At 43.9% G+C, this 16,506-nt stretch overlaps 1 protein-coding gene across 5 annotated transcripts in view; it reads left to right on the top strand.

The window, feature by feature from the left end:
• LOC118514254 (translation initiation factor IF-2-like) overlaps positions 1-16,506 on the top strand; it is a 59,924-nt gene that overhangs the window by 4,522 nt on the left and 38,896 nt on the right. The window contains exon 1 of one of the 5 annotated variants that reach the window (XM_036060972.1): positions 8,285-8,452. The exons of 3 other annotated variants lie outside the window; for them this stretch is intronic. The gene's annotated coding sequence lies outside the window, so the exon portion shown is untranslated. Of the gene's footprint in view, positions 1-8,284; positions 8,548-16,506 lie in introns of those variants that run through there. One more of the 5 variants, XM_036060969.1, reaches the window with a different exon arrangement.

Below are 16,506 nucleotides of genomic sequence, written 5' to 3'. Positions count from 1 at the left end.
TACACCAGAAAACACCTGCTTCCGAGTGGCACAAGAAACCGGAGCAAGATTCCTTCACTAAAATGCTCCCCGACCACCCCCCCCCCCTCCCCGTTTGCTGTGGCATGCATATTTGATGCACCTTTTTATGAGGCACCGGAACGAAAACCATGCTCCAGTGGCAGTGGTAGCTTTTTGCAAGTCTTGTGTGACGTTTTGTGCAGAAAGCACCCGCTGGGAACGGGCACGATTTTGGAGCATCCTTTCCGGTAAGGGGTAGTGGTAGTGTGCTTGTGTATGTGTGTGTGTGTTTGTACTTCGCTGTGTACTTCGGTGAGGTATGTTTGGCGAACGGTTGGTTGCTTAAGTGCATTATGCAGGTGTTTAAATGTTTATATTTGTCGAGTGGTGATGATCAAAGGGAGGGCTGTCGTGGCAAACCGTTGGCGTTGGGTTGTTTGCTGTGAATGCTTTATAACATTTATCCAACTACCAACTTGTCGGGCGTGGCACGGGACCGAGCATCAGCTAATGTTTACAGTCAATTAAATAATCTTCTGCGAATCAGAACCGTTAAGCGCTTACAGGGAAGTGTACCTGTACACTGAGGCAGCGTGATTTTACCCGGAATTCCTGAAGGATGCTAATATTTTTGATATATTTACTTTAAACTTCAGCCATGCGTTTATTCACGAAACCCGACAGCTTGCCTGTTTTGAACACCTTTATTGTTTTCCTAGCAAACCCCATTGCATCATGCCTGAGTCGTTCGATCATCATCGAGATGGATCCAGTGTTTGCTCATTATAGCTCCCAGCTGGAGGAATGCCTCGAAGGCACGATGGAGATGCAGATTACAACGGTGGGAATTAATTGCACTCACAGTCAGCACTTACACGGCTGGCTCACGTGGCTTCGTGTGTAGGTCATTACGTGATGACGCGCTGGTAATAATTCAGTTCGCTGTCAAGGCTGATGGAGTCATTCAACTGAGTCGGCTCGTGCTAATTGTGTGCTAAACGTTTTGTGCATGTTAAGCGCTGTGTAGCGCTACAACTTCCAGGACAGGAAGCTCCGATGCTTGTAGGTAGACAAATAGTGGTCACAATGGGATTACTAATGCCTTAAGCTAAATCGTGTTATTGGGAGTTCAAGTTTGAACTGATTTTAAGCAGCTAAAACCAACAAAAAACTCATCATTTGTTCGTCATTTGCTAATTCATTAACATGCACGGCCTTCACTCTGGGTTTAGCAATGTTTAGCATCGGCAAGAAACAGTGACACCATGAACACAGCTAAAAATAAGAACAGTGCCACATTGGTGTCTTCATTTTATTTTCCTTCGCTTCAAATTATCGGATTGAAGCGTAGCCAAAGTTGCCTCTTCGCCAGCTCCTCCCTGTTGACAGAGGACAGAGACCATGCGTGCAAATAATTAATACACGTACTGCGTCAAACGTTTCTCCTTTTCCCCCACCTTTTATTCGTTGCTTCAAATTTTGAAATGGACAGATGTTTGAACTTGAAATTTCATTCCCCGTGTCTGTGTGTTTTTTGCTTCTATTTTTGCGATAAGCAAACATTGAGCTGCCAGTTGCCGCTCTAGCAAGCCATCTTGTTTGTACGCCCCAGGAGACATATTGATTTTTCTTTACGATATGTGTAATTTTCTTCCATTTTTCCACCTCTTATTTCTTGCTACCGGAACTCTACTCCAATCCAATTTTCCTTTCGCTTCAGGGTCGTCCACAGCCGTGTGGGTCGTTGTCCGAATGGTTTGAGATAGTTTTGGCACGGTACACCCAACCGGGATAGTTTACACGTGTGTCTCACATGGGTGGAAATAAAAACATTTAAAACTGACGCTTTCCCGCGCACAGTGGCCCAAATCGACAGAAGAAATGAGGGAGTGTTCGCGTCTATCTCCATCGTTGCCTTGTAATTATGGTTTGCAGCTACTTATTTTGGAGTTGCTGTCATGCTGCTCCCTCAAGAATTTTCTTGCTCACAGAAACGAGAGAAAATCAACATTTGTTGTTGACAACTGTCGTCAGCGTCACGGGACTCCGATGGAGACAGAGTCGCATTTGTCTTAATCCCTGTCTAATCACATTAGTTCTCCGTCTTTGCTGCGTAGATGAACACAAGATCGTACTACGGTTCTGAGTAGAGTGGTTATTTATTCTAAGCGATTAGCTTCCCTCTCTCTCTCAGTCTGTCTGTGTTTGATCTCCGGGGCATTTGTTTGCACTCTGCGGTATGTTTTCCAATGGGAATCGCTCGAACAGATTCCGCTTATCAACTGTTTACATTACAGATGATCTTTCACTGATTGAGCAGCCTTGAAATACTGCTTGATTAGGATTGTATTGAGCTCATCGTGTGCTAATGAAAGATTTCGTAGAAACGGTTAGTCGAATGAAGTACGCTAGAGCTCTAGAACATGGTTTTCACATCTTCAAGTTAAAGTTTTCATTTTATGACACGAGACGTTCTCATTCCATCCCGCTCAAAGCGTTACGTGCTAATGCGTATGTTTGGCACCAGTTCCTTAAGTGTCGTTAAGTTGTTTTTCTTTTCAACCGGACGCAGCTGAACCGGTGACACATGAATCATATTTATTATACAGAGCTATACCGAAATAACTCGCACTGCACGTCTGCTGCCGCCGCAGAATCCAGATATCCAGCAAGGGTTTGGCGGGGCTGTATTCTTTGCCCGTAGAGTGTCGTGCGTTTGCAAATGTGATGAAATCTGTCAAATAAACTGTAGCGAGATGCTTAGAGTTATGATGCGTACTATAAACACTGGGTAAAATATGGTGCCGATTGTTTTTTTTTTTTTTTCTTCGCTAAATATATCGTTTTAGCTGTTTGTTCGTCGTATTCGACGTACAGATGAATTTCCACCCCTGTGTTCAGTGTTCTATTCGTTGCCGTGGGTATGGATATTAAATTGAAAATATCTCCACGGTGTGTCATTCATCATCCGTTTAATTTATGACACATATCATGGCCTTACAATCTATAACGTTCGTACCATTCACCTGGGAAATGTGTTGTGGCTTGGAGAATCATCATCATTATTTTCCCATACTTCTCGCCCTCTTTTTATCGTCGGTCTGTGAGCTGTGAGTGACACAATTGAATGCTGAACAGGAGGAAGTTAGCTCAATTACATGTCCAATCATTCAATGCCACGAACCGTATCGGAAATGGTGGAGGAACGTTCGGATACATTGTTTCATTTTATTTCCCTGTCCTTCATCTGACATTCGACCCATTGCGGATGTTCAAAACATTAATTTATTCTGTTTTTATAAAGCAATTAACGTTTTAAATCGTTGATGAGGTTCAGTCAAGTTCAATCCAAAATCCAAAACTTTAAAACTTCTACATTATAAAAGTCTGAGCAATACTGTACGAAAATTGGAGAGACAAACTTATCGTTTTAATAGCTTTACTTTCTGGATAAATTCCATAGTGGCTCAATCGCTTAATAATAACCTCAAACAGCAAACTAGCAAACATATCGCTTACCTCATCCAGCATCATGTCCCACATCCGAGGAATTGACACACTCACCCCTACACATTTGTTTGATGTCTGTGCGTGAGACGAACCGAGACGGAATGAGAAATAAACTCCAAAATCACCGAGCAAAAAGTTGTCCTGCGTTACAAATAATTCATGTCATGCTCCTCCGCAAAGGTGACCAAAGCCACACCAGACAATACGAGGGAAAAACTTTTCCCACAATTTTCCCCAAGCTTCACGCAGTTCACGATCCTCCCACGTTTCTTGGTCGATTCTGCAAACAACACCGCAAGCACACCAAAAAAAATCACACAAAGTCAAACAAACGCATGCCCTTGTTCATTTTGAGGTTTGGCTAAGGTTAAGCTAACAAATCGTTCTGCTCAGTTTCCACCGCTTACCACCACGACTCACACACGGTTTTCTCTTGTTTACACCGGACGAATCTCCGGGGCGGTCGTCCCAAGTTTTTGGTACTGGCCAGAGAATACATCGTATAGGGCAACAAAAAAATGAATCATACAGAAAATGCTTCTCACTCGAGATGAAGCAACATCAACCGAGAGGCACTCCCCGAAATGCGGTGTGAATGTGTACATAATTCTCCCGGACCAGACAACCACGTACATCCGGACCGAGTTCTTCGGTTTGGGGAGTAAAGACATCGATTCTCGAGAGAGGAAGCGAAAAAAAACCCACTACGTGAACTAGGAACGAAACGCTAGATCCCAAACTGTCTGGTCCGTATGCAGCTGTGTGAGCGCCACCACAAACAATCAAACAGAACTAATGATGTAAACATTCCATCATTTGGAACGAACGATCGCTCGCCGGACCACCGCGTCTCACTCGGCAAACAGCACCAGTGGAGGGTTCTTCCGAATGTCAGCAAGTAGCTATTCACCAAAACCCAGAGACTTCACAAACCCGCAACAAACGCTAATCTGTCCAACAACGACGACCAGGTTCTCGCGAGCCGAGCCAAATGAAGAAGATCAACGTTAATTAATGGCAATTGTTGGTTGATATGCGTCACGCGCAAACGTCAGTGGGCGTGCGGTTTTTTGTTTTGTGTTCTGTTTGCTTTATTTCCCTACAAACACGGTCACTTTTCCAGCCCAACCAAATGGACAGGGTGGAGTGCTTTCCGCCGGCGCACGTTCTGACCGATGGTTTTAGAAGGCAACAGTTTGTCACATGATAAGCACTGGGGGAGCACGTTTTTGCTTTCGCCTTTTTTTATGGGGTGAAATGTTTTTTGTTATGTAGAATGCATAAAATAACGTAACCGTGTAACAGGATCGTGATCCTACGCTTTCCACGAATCGGCTACTAAAGGCACAGTTCGGTCGGTAGCTCCCGACTGGACTCTGGGCTCGATGATGCTCGAGATACTCCACCGTGCCGAGTTCATGTTTTATTCAGTGTGACCGTTGATGTGGTGGTGGCGGTGTTAGAGTTCTTCATTTTTTGTTGCTGCCATTCCTCAACACGATGTTTCGTTTTTATTTACGGCCCCGGATGGCGTCCTGCTAAACACATCGCACGGTATAATGTTGATGTTAGTTGTTAAATTTAGCCTTGATTTACTCTCGCTTCGTGTGAAGGTTTCGCTTTCGGTTGTTGTTCCTTTCCCTAGCGGTGTGTGCTTTTTTTTGCCGCGACTTCACGATTTCACGCGAATCCATTTATTTTGAATCTGCTTCTCCGTGGAGTTGACCGACCGAAATGAATATCCTGACGCAACGCATTCATCGAGAGATGCGAAAACCCCAACTGTCAAGTTGCGGAAGACGGCACGATGATTTGGAACGTTGCGCCAACGTTAACGGGACCCCCCTGATATCCTGAGCTCGTGCCGGAACGTGTATGCATTATTTAGCGATACGCGGGATATGGTATATAGGGGGCTGCGGGAATAAAAGCCAACTAACGGTAGCCTCATAATTTCCCTGCGACAACAAACATCCCAAAAACCTTCCCTCGGTGCTTTGACCGTCGGAAGTGAAGTGGCAAACATAACTTTCACTGGTGGAACCGAACCGGGCCTGGAGGTGAAAAACGGAACGCAACCTGTAAAAGATATCCGGAAGTTTATGAAATCATTTCCCTCCGGGGGTCGCCCGATGCTATCGGCGATGGCGTAAAGTGATTCATTAATCTTTTCACACCATTATCAAGAGGTGCCTCTCATAATCATGCGCTTCATTATTGGCACCTCCTGCCCGCCCGGTGCCCGGTTTGGGTCTGGCTTTCCGGTTTTTCCGCTTTTTGTTTTGTTGATCGTTCAATTCTACCCTTCTGCGTGAGAGAACGGAATGCGGCAGGTATGCCACTTTTGATTTTTTACCGCAGTCAGGAAAAAAACCCAAATATTAATCGAACCATTGAGTTGGGTGGATGGGAAGAACCATAACAAAATCCCCTTAATTGCGACCTTGAACGCCTTTTTTTCTATTTCTTTCAACCAGATTCAAGTGGTTGATGAATGATAAGTAATTTATTAAAAATGTTTATTGAAGGTGACGAAATGTAGGAAGAACCAAGGCTGCTAACTGTAACGCCGCACAACGCAAGGTTGCCTGGCTTGGGCATGAACATGAAGCTAAAGAACTGTTAATACAGTTTATGTGTTTTAGATGCTTATGTTCTCTCTCGGGCATTAGAAAACCTCGAGAGCTCCTGTCATTACTGGCTTTCTGACCATAATTGAAAATTGAAAGATATATGATCATTTGAATATGCTATACAAGTTATGTCTTTTAAACTTTCTTTAAGACAAAATTCAAAATTGGACAAAAAACTTCTGAGGCAAACAAAAACCTTCTGCCATGAATAAATATTAAAAGGCTCACCATAAAATCATACTAAGTTCAACAAGTTAAAAGCCAAAAAGCTTTAAAACATTCAATCTTATTTGGAAATCGCCTTACTTTCTATGCGCCTAGTTTGATTTCAATAAACCATTCCAACCCGATCGCACGCATACGGATGTAAATGTTTGTATTTGTTTTGTGTTTTGTAACCAAACACAACACGTTCGCTTAGCTGATTGGCAGGAAATAGTTACCCGGCTACCCTAGTTTTTCCGACCCAACCGCAATTTAATCCCATTTGCACCCAAAATCAACACACCGTTGATTCAAACCAAACCAAACAAAATGGCAAAAGTGCGTCAAAACATCGAACCCAATCTGCTGTGTGTGTTTGATTATGGGGAACTCATCCCTCTCCCAAGGGGGGAGGTCGGTGTGACCTTCCCCAGTAAGTGCGGGTGGTCGCCGGATTTTATAGTGCCACATTTACATTACCACGCAGCGGAACGATGTGTAAGATACATTTTTCATGGTGGCCACTAATAAAAGATCATCTCAAAGCCCGTGACCCGTGTATGCCAAGGGTCGCACTGTGCTTGTGGTAGCAAAAGGCGAAACAAAAAAACACACACACATCACACACATGACGATCGTAATGTTTCCCTTTTTGCGTGCGAAGGACGTCGCTGTTTGCTTTAGAAGAATGAGAAAAGGTTAAGAATGGATTTCCTTCTCCAGCGTAGGATTCCACAGCTTCCGGCTCGGCGTTCAGCTTTGTCTTGCTTTTACATTTCACTGTGTAAAAATAAAAGCAAAACGACAAATATACCCAACACAAAATCAGCATCGTAATAATGCATATTTGGTTTTGTTATTACGCATTCCACGCGTTGCTGTTTTTCACGCAACAAACTGTTTTCCATACGGTCACCATGGACGTGAGAATTGTGAGGCAGATCCTTCTGCTCCGGGCAAGCCAGCCCACTCGGTTGTAATTTTTTATCTCAAACCCGCTGTGTTCACATCTTTCCAAGGAAAAGCGATATCAGCATCGCTATATGGCTGAGGAAATTATGTGCGTCGTGCCTAAATTTACAGCGCAAACATGCAAATAAAGATGGATCGCTGTTGAGTCGAGCACACGCTGCGTGCACAGACACATAAACGCGCCACGAATGTGTAGCCGCTACGAAAGTCAAACGCGTCCGACTTCGACTTGTTCCGCTTTGACGACAACGCCAGCAACGAAAGCGAATGCGTAGGAAATTATTCCACGGATCATGTAGTCGGCGCTGGTAGAAGAAAACGGAAACCGGGCACGATGGGACAGATCCGTACCACTTTATTGCGGTGAATTGTCGAGGTTATGGGGCCGGCATTGATGTGTGTTTGTGTGTGTATTTGTATGTGTGTAAGCGTGGTGGTACAATAATCGTAAATACTGTGAAATTGGTTGAATGTTTCAAAATCCTTCTGCACGCTCCGAGCGCGTAATTGTCAATTTTATGCTGTGGTAGCGCACAAAACCATGTTTGCCACGGTTTCCGTGCCGGTTAACGAGGCCGTTGGTTGGCTACCAGGCTCAGTTGGAAGATTGATTTAAGGCCACATTACACCATTCGCTTGCAGTAGATGTCACACATGGGCGAAATAAATGAATGGAAAGTTTTATCCGCATACTTCATTTACTTAAATTCGAGTAATGTATAACAGATTTTAATAAGTATGTTGTAATTAACAAAATAGTAGCTGAACGAAGTTTTGTTTTCTAAATTATTTTTATTGATTTAAAATTATTTTAAACATAAACTTTACGACTTGACTTTACATATTATTTATCGTCGTTTTTTTTTTTCTTTTCTCCCCCTTCTCATTAGGTAAGTCTTTGTGGCCATCCAGTCCCAGAAGCAATAAGCAATTCGTTCTCTAGCCACAGCCGCTGTCGCTTGCAGCGTCCCTTGTCACATAGAATAAATTGTCCCATCTTCCTCCAATCTGTCACTCAACATTAGGGAGTGGCATGATTGAGATTGGAATTTGAGATTGGCATGACACCATCCCGTGCCCACGCTTGCTCCCATCGCGTAATAAGTTTTCCACGGCAACCGAGTGTGCGCCAGGCAAGTACCAGGCGTCTCCATCGCAGCGCAGTATACAATTCGTGCGACACCAGGCGTCTCCATCAAACTCCGACAACAGGACCTTTCCCCCAACGGTATTGTGCATTTCCATTCGTCGATCGGAATGTGTGCATCGTATTTCAGCGCTCAAATTTCGAGTCAATTTTTGCTCCACAAAGCGTAACGAACACAGACGAACGTCCGCTGACTGCTGGCGTGACCGTGCGAGCGCAGCCAAGCTGGAAGCTTGTCGTTATTTTCTCATAATTTCATTTATTCAAATTGCCGTCTAAATCTTTTCCCTTCACCGCACGACATTTGCGGCATTCAGGCTCAACAGATTTAGCTCCACGGTGGTGCGAGGTTTGTTATTACGCTTCCGAAAAATGGTTGTGCGCCGCTTCGTTGGCGAAGATTGCCTTGTGTTGTGGGCGGTTACGTTGTGCTACGCTTCAAAATTTAAACGAATCGTCCGTAATCTTCGGCCCAGTTTTGCGCCCCATGTTCACGTGTAAGCAAATCACGCTCAATGTTGCAGCGCCGAGACTCGTGCGCATAAATTGATAAATATGAAAATGAGCTTAAAAATCTTCCTCCACAGCGTAAGGGCGCAGTTTGGCTCGCAGTTTGTGTGGAGGGTGGGAGAGTGTTTAAGCCGTACGATAGACCGGACTCGTACGTAATGTTCTTACTGGTGATAGCACGGCTTGGTTATGGAGCGTTTGCCAGATCGTCCACCATCATCAGTATAATCTTCTCTATTGACATTGGACGTTTGCGATACGTTGCAGCAATACATGCAAGGGTCTCTCGTTGAAGATGTAAATTTGTAGGACGATTATCAACTTCAGATTTGCGCCTTTTCTTTTCAAATTTCACATGTGCTTTTATCTCAAAAAGTCTATAGCTAACATAACAAAAATGCATTTACTAATATGCGAGAGAAAACCATAAAAACTATCTGGGATGATTTTCCAAAACTTTCGGCACGGCATCGTCTCACGGTCATAAATACCATTCAATCTAATGAACACGCACGCACTCGCTCCAAGCCGTATCCTGCCGTCCACAGTTAAACGATACAGCCCCCATTGTACATTCATTAGCAAAATGGACGAACGACCATAAAATTAGCCAAAAAGGAATCTCACACGCACAATGGCAAATCCACTTCCAAATTTGTCTCCTACGGCTACGGTTGTCGGATTTTACCCAGCATTACCATGTTAAGGTTCAGACGTGGACTTGGTTGGAGCTCGTTAGTTTGTTTTAAAATGAACCATAAAATTTCGACCGTCCAGTATTGGGGTGCTACAAAGAATCAAACTGTGTCGAACGAGGTACGTTCGGTCGTAAAAGGGTTGTCATGATGGTTGTGTTTTTTTACTATCGTAATATATTTGCATCATATTTCGCACTCGAGAATGGACTTCAATTGCTCGTGTGCTTTTTAAGCGGTGTTTTTCGCACTTATGAAGAAATAAAATGTATTTTTATTGTGATCATAAAGTACACTGTTTGCCCAACACTACAGAAGAGCGAATTTTTTTTATTTACGCTTCAATTCAATACCGGCATTATGAAAAGTTTTAAGTTTCATCACTAAAAACCTTTCAATTTATTTCAAATAAAAATCACTTAATCCGTTCCGTCTGTTTATTAAATAAATCAACTGCCGGAAACCATTCATCATCCACGGACGCGCAAACACTTCCAACTACCACTTGGCCTCATTTTTCATCGGTCTATTAATTGATGTAATTATGGGACGTGGTCCGTCTTCTTTTGAAACTAACTTTAAATACACCATTCAAAACTTTTTGCTTTTCTACCAAGCGCCAACCGAACGTTGGCTATAAATAGATGAAACTTTTTTTTTATTCATAAAGAACGGCCTGGCCGTATTGCTAGATGAAACTTTTTAACCAATACGCAAGAGGAGACAGTTGTGGCTGTGTGGTCACACTTTTCAATATTCTTACCATTTTGTCCCTTGCCCGTTGACATTGCTGTAAGGGCGATGGTCCTTAGCTCACAAGAGTGTAGACAACTGCTGCCTAACTCGCGGCCGATGAGTTAATTTTGCACGAACAAAACTTTCCCAACGCCGAAGGTAACCGGAGGCGTTGAAAAGGAACAAGTTTTCACAACCCACCGACTAACGGTCCGCAAGGATTAACTTCACCAACAGGCTGAAGGTGCCGAATTTGGATAGGTTAGAGCATCCCTTTTACATGCGATCGTCTTCGCTCGGCTGGGTGCCACACCTTCGCCTTGGTTGCCATGGCTGGCCGGGATCAATTTATGACAACCGGTGGTAGCAAGCCACGATATCCCGCGTTTGTGGTCACCTCGAGGCAGGTTGAACTTTTCCGCGGTAAGCAGAAACTGTCGAACTGTAGAATGGAAAACTTTTGGGCGAAATTTTGTAAAAGGTTTGATGGAAAGCTTAAGACGCTGTCGAACCGGGTCGATGGGATTAGGGTGGGATAGAAGGAACTACGGTGGGTTTAAGAAGAAATGTAATTAACCGGTGAAATCTTCCAAGAATGTGACAGTAGAAATTGATTAGAATGTTTCATAAGAAACGGTTGTATGCACAGCAAGTAATCAGAAAGTTTTTATTAAATCTTCATGAGTTTTCGTTCAACTTTTGTATTCAATATCGTTTAACATTTTGACTTTTATTGAAATTGTAACAGCACCATTATTCGTTTGATTCATAGCAAAACCGCTCTTTACTCGCATACACACCGTAAATCTTTCGCATCACACACCACTTCTGATCATTTCTAATAATCGCAACATTCACCAGCACTTGTCAAAGCATAATTTAAGCACACATCGCGAGTGTCGTGAAGTTTTCCACTCAATCATCACTTGCTTTATTGGCACTTTCGACAAAACAACAACCCCTTTTTACGATCGTAATTCACCCGATCCGAGGGCAATGAAATTTATGATCCATATGGGGCGGAAAGTTCCCGCCCGACTTTTCCAACTTCGACTGCAAAGTGTTCACATAAATAATCGATCGAAAATGGCGATGATTTAAAGAATTCGCGCACGCTTGAATTTTTAGTATTAGCAAGCTTTTGTTGTGAACTTTATCGTGTAAAATGTTTTAAAAACATTTGCTGCGAACGTTTGATGTTTTTCACTTCCACTTGAGTCCATATCCACTTGAGTCCTTGCGATCTGTTCGTACACGAATCAAATGACACTCAGCGGACTTAATTCCTTACGCTTATCCGATGACGAGGAAGACTTCAAATAAAAACGTCCCTGACAATAGGATCGCACACACACACACACGCACATCCTTTTAAGACAGGGCGCGCGAATAACGATCGGTACTTTGGGCTGGTTTTAATTCGCTGCCATAAAAGTGTTCCGTTGTTATTACATTTCCACCGCCGTGTGCTTGAGCCACTCAAATGTGTATCCTTCGTTTGACCTTAATTTTTGAAACGAATAGCAGGAAGGTGCTGCAGCCGGCCATAGGGAACGAGAAGTGAAACGAAGGAGAAGAATAAAAAACTTCTAACAACTACACTACATCCCAAAGGAGCGACGGAAGGTGCTTCCTTGCCGCCATCAAGAGGAACCGTTGGAATCAAATTAAACTTGACTCGCCTCACCATTACGACGCGTTTTGTACATTCTCGCCAAACATCTTCTGACCTTCCAGCGCTAGCGGGATCGTATTCGACCCTTACGGTGTACCATTATGATTGTACCAACCATGAAACGATGGTTCCCTCTAGCGTGATTGCACCAACGCATAATTCCCATTCTCGCTCTCTCTGTCTCTCTCGCTCACTATGAGGCCAATCCTCCTAATGGGCAGAGTTTTCCGAAGCGACTTGGACCGATACCGGTGGAAAGTTTGCAAAGCTCCGTTCGAGCAGCGCGCCTTCGGACCTGAAAACTCATAATCGTCTTATCTGCTTTATGGTCCTGTACGAGCCCGGGTCCCTTGTTCCGCTCACCATCGCCGACTTGGCTGGCAGACATAACGAAGACCGCTCGACACGTGTGTTATTATTTTCCAGAGCTGAAATAACACCAATAATTAATGCAACATTCTTGTCCGCAATGGCACGCCACCATCCGAGGGGAACAGAAGACTGCGGGACTGGGGACAAGAAGACAGCGTCAGACATGCAGACACAAACAAAGAAATGCCACCGTCGGAAACAGATTTGCAAGAAACAATAACAAAGTTGCACTAATAATCAACCATTTTTCGTCGGACAGAACAGTAAATCATTTCCTTTTGGGCCGTCCGTTCAGCGTGCTGCGCCAGAGTTGCTGAGTTTTTGAAACAAATATTGGTTCACGGGGGCAGTCTTATGGGACCTTTCCGTTGTGTGAGCTTTTTGTTTAAAGCTGCATCGCGTCGGCATCGTGACCCGCTGGCTACACCATAATTTTATTAGGCCAATCGCATGGAACGAACATCAGTTTTGTCGTTTCTCTCTTCTAGTAATAGTTGCTCCTTGGCTTTCGGATTCTTTGGCAAGTTTGCTTTGGTCCGCCCCCCCCACTCCATTTTTTTGGTCTCTTCTTCGCTACCCTCTAAGGATGTAGTTTTCTGACCCCGAACCCTAATCGAAAGGCGCCCAATAAAAGTTGACATTTATGGGTTCATCTTTGTATCGATCTCCGCCGGTTTCCGTGGAAGGACTCTTTGGTCAGTTGTGTTTGGGCTGACCGTACGAAAAAGAGGCGAATGGTTTTTTGCGAAAGCTAGCAAGTAAATTTTCCTAAGTAAACACGCTCCATGCGAGCGTAGAGAATGCCTTTTTATCCACGAGGTTTATCAGTACAAACATATTTTGTCTAGTTTTATAACATTTCTCTTTGCAAATACATTTAAGTTGCAGTTTACTATGCTTGTATTATGGAGTAAATAGAACACAGGAATTAAATTATAATGTATTTAAATACATTTTAAACAAAACCATCAGCACTTTCCTGGCTGATTTCCGAGAACCAAACACGAGAAACTTCGTCCTGTTCTTGAGGGAAACCAACAAATTCCCTCCTGCATTCACACATTCGCCAGCAACCCACCGTACGACCGTATTTTGGCATAAAATTTTATCGCTTTCGGGAATGTTTCTTGAAAGATATGTGTTTTATGACGGTCGGAATCTTTTGCGTAAAACCCTCCGAAAAACATCATCCCACCCACCCAGAGTGTTCCGCCCAGAGCGCTTCTGCAGCGTGAAACGTGTGAGACACATTCCATTCGTCTGGATGGGATCCGTCCGGGTGGGATTTAAAAGACAGCCGGCCGGGTCCACACGTGGACGAGCCCCGAAAGCACGAAGTTGGTTAGTTGTTTATTATTTTTGTGTTTTCATGTGTTTAAAATGCGGAATAAGAATCGCCACACAACAAACAAAAAAAAAAGGATGCTGGAGGGTTAATGTGAACTCGTCCCTCTGAAACGATTCGTTAAGCTGGTTGGAGGGAAAAATAGCTGGTGCGCACCCACGTGTAGAAGCGTAGACTGTCAGCGACAGAACGTGTCTTCCAAGCGGGCCAAGTCGTGCCGGAACTGAGTCGGCCGTGCCTTTCGAGATACTAATTTCGATAAAGAATAGCGTCGTCGTCGTCAGATCGTTGTAAAGTTGGAAGGAAAAGTTTGACAACCGTCGGGTTCCGTGTGGTCGACTCCGACCGAAACCGGTTGTTTGGCGAGGGTTGCAAATTTTACGTGCTCTCGTCGCCATCTTGCTACTCCCTCAGGGGACCGCCGTGTCTAGTCAGGTGATGACAGTTAGCGACAGAACATGGGCTAGATTGTAGCACGGGTTCTTCCCTGCCTCTTCTTGGAAGCGAGCCGGCTACCTATATCTTACCGTAAATCAACATTTTTTTCTTTTGGCCGTTACCATTCTTTTGCCCGACTTTTCATTCCTTTTGGGTTTCCTTGGTTGTGTGTCTCGCGCTCTGTCTCTACATCTAATCAACCAGTCCCATCGGGTTCCGAGTTCATGAGACCACGACAGGTTGCATGCGGCAGCAAATTTATTACATTCCTTCGCCGTGCGGGTTTTCTGAGAAGCGGACCCAGGACTCAGCTCGCTTTATGGGCCCGAAACTGTAAAACAAGTTTCGATAAACTTCTGTTTATGCGTGTAAACACCGGTTGGCTGCTGGTGAGGCTGAGGTAACCCAGAAGCGCTTGGAATCTAGATGGATTGGCAGGACTTTTTGTTGTTCCGGTCGTTTAGTTTTTCATTAGTACAGTATGTTTTTCCGACAATTTCCTCAATACTTAAAAAAGAACAAGTTTTCTTAAGTAAAGTTTTTCTAGCGAGAACTTCTACAAAAGTTATTAAGTAGTAAAATTGAGTTGAAGAGCCAATTAGGGCTGTTCACCTAACAACGATTGAGAATGATTCAAACTTCTAAATTAACTGATACCTATACTGATTTAGACTCATTTTCATCTACGCCATCTTACCTGGTCCTGAATCTTAATGTATCTAACGTAAACATGTCAGACTTATTGACCAAATCTTTGCATCGTCACAAACAAAAGATTTACCAAATGGTTCCGATTTCACACACTCTGTACGTTCCATTTGTCGTTGCACTGTCATACGAACGAACCTTCCCGTGAAATGAATGCGATCCGGAAGAGCGGTGTGACAGGTCACTAAAACTGACACAGCCGACGACAGCCATCTTCCGTGATCCGTGAGCACTTTGGTGCTGATTGCAATTAGCGCTAAAAGCAATCGATTATTTGACCTTTTCGCTATCAAGCAAACCTTTTTGTGAAGTCTATTTTTTCCCGACGCAACTTTATCAACGATTCTTTTGCAGTTTTGCGAGGACAATATTCGCCGGTTTTGGTTTTCTCTGGGTTCTTTTAGGTCAAGTTAAAAACTTTATGTCCTACCGCTCCACCATTTTTCCCCGTAGTCCTCGACAGTGTATGTCAGCAGCAGCATTGTTTGGGACATTTTGTGTTTGTTACTTGCTGAGCGAGGGTTAAAAATATCTTGCTTTATTATATTGTTGTGCTTTTATGCAAAAAACCAGGCCCTTTTTTTCGATCGTACGATCTTTGTCCTCGGTCATCATCAAATTGGAAATATTTCAGCTTTCTCGAGCAATCTTTTCTAAAGGTTCGTACGTATGTGAATGTATTATAGAGAAGGCAAACACACACACATCCGTATCCAGCAAGCACACACGGACAATGCATTCCCCTCTTTGCTTCCGTTTTATGTCCTTTCTTGCCAACCGTAGCAAGCTTGAAGCGAAACACGTAGCATTCGTTATCCAAATTTGTAGCGGCTGGTTGATGGATTTTTTCCACGTCTTCAAACGAACCGGTTGACAAACACATCAGCCGAATGGGTTCATTTGTTATCGTCCATAGCGAGCCCACCAGCAAACACACACACACACACACACACGATGTTCTGAAAGCTTTTATTTCGTTTTCCATTCTTCTTTTCCAGTCGATCGATGTTACTTTGCCCATCATTGTCGCCCCCGGGGAACTTTTTGAAGCGTTTTGCCTTTTCTCGGGACAAGTTCGCACAGTAGTGTCATCATTCTTTTCCGGTGGCTTACTTCCGTTTGGTTTAAGGTTTTTTTTTTGGGTTGCTCTCAATATTATTTTTGTATGCTCGTCCACATCGTCTACCCTCACCCAGCACGTACAGAAGTATTTTATGGCATCGAAAACGACCAGCCCTGCGAATCCTTTTCCTTCTTCAATTTTCTGAAGGTTGTGATTTTTCCTTTGCGAGAAGAGCTGAAGCCAACCTTCTTTTTTTGTCATTCCATTCGCTTTGTTAAAGCGCCGCTGCAAAATTTCCCTCCCGAATGGAGAACGCGTGCTCCATATCGATACACACTATCAGCGATTCCTTCCGCGTCCGCTTTCCGCCCATAGAGCGAGTGAGAGACGCGGGGCGAGCGGCTGATGATGGCACGGTGGTTTGTGGTTTTGAGATTTTCAACCAATACGCAGCTGGTGCGTTGTTCATGACAGTCATGACAATGATGGAACCTTGTGC

This window comes from Anopheles stephensi, chromosome 3, assembly GCF_013141755.1.
Source record: "Anopheles stephensi strain Indian chromosome 3, UCI_ANSTEP_V1.0, whole genome shotgun sequence".
In the NCBI taxonomy this organism is placed as follows: Eukaryota; Metazoa; Arthropoda; class Insecta; order Diptera; family Culicidae; genus Anopheles; species Anopheles stephensi.
The sequence above is the reverse complement of the archived record's forward strand: the minus strand, read 5'-3'. Positions and strand labels throughout refer to the sequence as shown.